This window comes from Nymphaea colorata, chromosome 14 (genome assembly GCF_008831285.2).
Source record: "Nymphaea colorata isolate Beijing-Zhang1983 chromosome 14, ASM883128v2, whole genome shotgun sequence".
NCBI lineage: Eukaryota > Viridiplantae > Streptophyta > Magnoliopsida > Nymphaeales > Nymphaeaceae > Nymphaea > Nymphaea colorata.
In genome coordinates this window covers 435602-441579 of record NC_045151.1, presented here as the reverse complement: position 1 = coordinate 441579, position 5978 = coordinate 435602, and positions in this window count along the sequence as shown.

Genomic DNA, 5978 nt, shown 5'->3' with positions numbered 1-5978 from the left:
GCCCACCATCTAACCAAGACCGCTGGATCAGCATAATAGATGGTTAAAAAAAAACAAGGAAAAAAAAGATGATAGGTATTTTTGTCATCCATTATTAATTTTTCACATTTTTTTCTCCATGTTTTTTCCCAATCATGTTTTTTTTTTCAATCATTCATCTCATGCTGCATCATATATCTCTTGTTCTTACAAGAGAGAGAGAGACAATGTCAAAATAAAATAAACCAGTTGACCATATGCATATACACGTATTTATATTTAAAAATCGAGCTTTGACAAGTGGGAAGAGGTTGAACTGTCGCATTTTTTCACCTGCAAGCAGCCATGAAAAGTCCATATCCGATGTCTCCCATTCCCATGCTGTAACGTCAATGTTTGTCAATACTTATTACTTGATACCTCCACGGCCAATAATATATATATATATATATATATGAAAAACAGAGAAAAGTTCATAGTTGGTCGAATGGAATCTGAATTGGGACCTCATCTAAAGCTCGTCAAATTTGGAAACGTGCTTGTGTTCCATAATAATGAGAGAACTGTAAACGAAAATATTAAAAAGATATCAACATTATATAGCGTGCCATTGCTCCTAATTGAAACGGACTTTCTAACAAATTAAAAAAGGGTCTGATACGGTTTAATTAATCAAACCCATTCTCACCTATTTTGAGAGCACCACTTCAAAGAGAGGGCGAGATGGATTCGGAACTGTTTCTAAAAACTTCAAAAGGGAGGTATGAAAGAAATGAAGAATAAACGTAATTTCTCCTATGAAATCCTTGATTTCTTGTAAGTTCGTTTGTGGATGACATCTTTTTTTTATTTGGGAGCTAAATATGTTAAATAAAGAATTGTTTGTGAGCGAACAGTCGCGCATCATGCCATGCAGCTCTGGGGAAGGATTTATCTTTAGTTGGCTTAGAGAGACAAAAATAAAACTACCTTGAATATTAAATACATATATATATATATATATATATATATATATTCAATAATATGCGTCGGGCTATTTGTAGCTACCAAATAGTATTAACATGTGATTAACTGTGTCCCAATTAATCAACTTTTAAATTTGCAGTAAAATTAATTGAAAAATATTTTTTCCTTATTAATGCCTGAAAACTATGTAAGAGAAACTTAGATGTACTTTCAGGGATAGGGCAAAATGGTAATTTTCTTAGCTTAACAGTTTCTTAAAAAAAAAAAAGAAGCTTGTAGACCGCCTCGAGTGATGCAAAAGAAGTTATTTACACTTATTTATTTAGAAATAAGTGTCACAATTCATACCTCTAATACGGCTCTGCTGATTTTATGATTCAGCTGAATCAGTAAAAATCAAATGTGCCTCATAAAATGCAACTAAATTCGTGATTTACTGGTTCCACGGAATTCGTCGTCATTTTCATGACAAACGCGTTTTATGAAGAAATCAATACAAAGCTCATGATCTTGCACTTCTTCTGTGTCTTCTTCCAAACGTGTCCCCTTGTCAAAATCAACACAAGATCGTGACTTTGCCTTTTTGTCATTTCACGTTCCAGACGTGGCCTTTCTCCAAGTGCATTGTCGCTTTCTTGCCACAGCAAGTTATGTCATCATCTATCAATAGAAAGGATCCAAATAATTAATGACAAATTAGTAACGTAAGCAAGACTTTACTCTTGGCTGCACTTAGATTTGATGTCAAATTTTTACTGGACAACGAGCCATTGTTCACTTACCTGTTACTGATTTTAAAAATAAAAAATAAAATAAAATAATATTTGACTGTAACCTTAACATGTGGTGTCCAGGATGTTGCCTAACATAAAACTTGTCTTCACATGAGTTCGAATGTGCATTTTTTCTACCACCATGCAAAAAGTCAAGTCATATATATATATATATAATAATAATAATCTTTACATATTTTCATGTCAGAATACATAACATAGCAAATATTTAAAGATATTCATTTAAAAACAAAAAAACTTTCAGAAGCTGCCCATATGTGGCTCCTCGTCTGATACAATGAAAACTTGCACTTAATAGATGAGTCATCAGATGTATCTGATCAATTCACATCCCTTTTCATCAATATATCCGCAAGTTCATTCATATCTCATGACTTCGACTTTTCAAGTGAATGATTAGATACATTAAATGTTCTCTAGCTAAGGTCGCTTCCATTCTCTAAATGTTATTAGATTGTGAGTTTGGTTGCTTATAAGTAGGTTACCAAAATCTGCCCATCTTCTTCCAATGCCCCTCCATAAATCCTTATGGACTGTTGGAAGCAATCTTTAGTTAATTCATTTGAACTTTGGGTAACTTGTCCTCAAGAGATTGGTACAACGATTTATGAGCATGGGGAATCAACCTCGTGTGCTATGAAAGGGGTCACAAATACACAAGTTCAAGCACAATAAGAACGGTACCTTGAGGCACTGAAAGCAGACTCTCTATCCTGAGGGACAAGGGTGTGGATGGGAGCTTCTGCTCTTTGCCGAGTAGTAAGTCTCTCGGAAACTCTTAGTAACTCATTGGTTCCTAATCTTACAAGGTCCTCGTCACTCTCATCATGAATGATTGATGTCCTTCAAGACATTGGAGCTTCCTTGTCGAACTTTCAGTCTATTCTTTGGATTCTTATCATGTTTGGGCCATTCAAGGAAACCCACCGATCCGAAATCCAAATTAGGGGTTTAAGTGGAAGTTTACATTGAAAAGCCAGTGAGAGCCCAAGACCTTTCGGTATCACTGGTCAGGGTGGGCGTGAAAATGCCACTTGGCAAGTTTAACATCCTTAGTTATTAGACAAACTATGTTAAACAAAAAAATAAAATATTAGATAAGGTACATAGTTGCATTTTGTATATGGTTTAGACCCTTAACATTATGACTCGCAAGTGGGGTTAGGTATAGGCAAAATAGAATATTAGTGGCATGCACATATTCTAAATGAGTATAATCAACCATGTGGTACCATTACAACTTAGAAACCGTAAAATTTGGACTTTATAAATAATCAGAACATTTCTTAATTTTTTATTTTTTAAGTAAAGCCATCGTAACCTACTAAAGTTTCCCTTACTAACATATATTAATTGAATATGGCATGGAAAGAAATATGCTTAATTTATACATATACAAGCAAGTATACACTGATCTTATACTCTTCATTTGGGAGTTTAAGGGAAGAGAGACTACACCTACTAACTACTCGGACCAAGTATCAAAGTGCTCTCTCCTTCAACAGCAGCACCGTGGTGTGTTCACGGGTTTCAACACGTATACAGTATTAAATCCCATCTCATTTGTCGGTCTGATCCTGCCACTGTTAATAGGTCATTTTCGTTCCACCTTTTTCTTTTTTGGCTGGTCAAGCAAACAGTAGACACCTTTCCTTTTCACAGGCAGTGATAATGAAAGATGAAGAAATAAAGTGCTAGAGTGACCGTGAATCATGGACGTGAAAGTGATCATACAAACAGAAGCTGGTTTGTTTGATAGTACCAGAGTACTGGTATTACGTGAATTTATAAAGTGATAGGGTTGGTACACGTTCTTACCTGTGTTTGATAGCCTGGAATCTCATAATCAAGACTGATTTAAGATCCCTTTTATGTGGGACCTATAGCTTGTGTTTATTTCACCATAGATCTAAGATCCGTGGTGATATGAGATACCTAAAATCTCAAATCTATGAATTTAAAGTCTGAACCCCCACCCCCAGGGGCGGAGGGCCCCACCCCAAGCAAATAAAAAAAAATTACATTATAAAAATTGATTTTTTTTTTTTGCCTCATGTATTTTTTGAATGTGAGTTCAGTTTAGTCCTACCCAAATCCAACCCAATAAACCCAACTCCCATTTGGCCCGCCCCTGAAAAAAATTCAACCCCCAATCCGATATTAAATCCATGGTTAACATATAGAATGGATTGTAAATCCATGCAATTGAAATCCTCCTCCGTTCATTTAAATTAAGGATCTCTCAAAACACACCTTTTTATGCAGCCTATGATCTAAGATCTGATGCTATCAAACACAACCATAGTGTAAACAAATACTGAATTTTTCACCATTTGAGAAAGAGGATTTGAGATCCTCAAATGAGAGGAGGCTATGACCTTAAATCTGTGGATCTGAAATTCCTAATGATCCCAAATTACCTTGGTTCTCAGATCTGAGACTATGAAATGGCCCTAAGGGCAGATCTTATGCCTTTAACGACAGAAAGAGGCTTACCATAGTTTGTTGACAAAATTAGATTTCTATTGTTCTAAACAGTTGTTCCATAGAGCAATATGCTGCTTTTGGAATAGGGAATAACTGAAATCTTAAATCCAAACATTATGTATGAATGAACTGGAGTGCTGAAATCTGGAACTATTGAAATCTTAGATCAAAACACCATGTATGAATGATATGGAGTGCTGAGATCTAGAACAATTGAAATCTTAGATCAAAACACCATGTATAAATGGTATGAACTGCGCCATCTGTGTTACATCTACATAAATAGGGAATAACCTATACTTTAAGCAGGGCCAAAAGGTATTTTTGCATATCTATATTGAACATTTTGGCAAGTCAAGGAGGAGACATGTGCCTCATAGTTTACATGTGACTCCGCCACCGACCGGTTGTCGGCAGTGACACTTGGATTTTTATATCTATTAGACATTGTAAAAGCCAGAATTGATCGTCTAGAATCACTCTGGATTTTACACTGGATCACTCGAGAAATTTACGTACAGATCCAGATTCTTGTCCACGAGTTAAAAGAATTAGATATTTGAATAACCACAAGCCTACAAGAATAAAAAGTAACATGTAAAGTTAAAACATGGTGAAAAAATTAGGAAAATTAACCTTAATATGTAACTTTTTTTTTTAAAAAAAAAAAAGATGAATGGCTGCTTCTGAAATTGCAGAGAAAAAGAATGAATACCTCCTTTAGAAAAGTTTCTCTGTTTCCGCTTATAATGTTAGTATGTAAAAGATGGTCGCTGTTGTTAACTGCTATCAGACATCTTTTGTGAGTGTTTTAAGAATATGCCCGAAAATTGTAGCAGATTTATTAGAATAGATTTATGAACACCTAGTTCTAGTTGTTTCAGATTCATAAAAATACTAGTGACTCACAGAGTGTTTGTTTCAACTGTCAAACGACCCTATAGTTTGGTTTTTTGTTACTAAATCCAGATGCTAATCTTTATTGATTTAGCAGATGTTGACGGCAGTACTGTCAGTAGCCAGAAGTTGGACTTGGATCTGCCCTGTTTCAGATTCGAGCGGGATCTTATGCCAAGCGTGAGCGATATTTCAATTATATATTGAATCTCATATTCATTCTTTAAGGTGCAAGTTCGCAGTCGGGAGGTAACGTATAACATCTGAGTATGATCTTGTTTTGATATCCACCTGAGACATGAAATCTGAATTTGATAGACTCACTTGCTGGCTTTATTGGCAATAACCATAAGATTATTACAAAAGTAGTTAACATCATCATCCAACAACTCCTGAAAATTTAAAAAGACGTGTGTTGCATGCCGGCGGCATACCGGCCGGAGGGCCCACTTTCAGGGTACTCCGGGCTGCATGTCGACATGGAAGGGTAGGCTTTCACGGCGGTCTCTCTTATGGGCCGGCCATGCAAGAAGGCTTGGTGTTGCATGTTATTAAAGGAATATCAGACAATTAAAAAACATTGTTGTGATATTTTTGTTTTACTGAAATCTCCAATTTTGGTTCTACTTTTGCCTATGGTTGTGAGAAAGACATTAGCTTTTGCAATTTTTCTAGTAATTACTTGCACTTTTCATAAATAAATAAAAAACTATCAAATAGAGGCTTGAAGTTGACCCATGTTGATTGTAAAATAGAAAAGGTTAGCAGCAAGTTTTTTCAGCATTACCGGGTCACTAGCTTACATTCTCGTCACTAGTTGGTCGGTTAGGGGATGAAAAGGTAGGTCTTTAATTC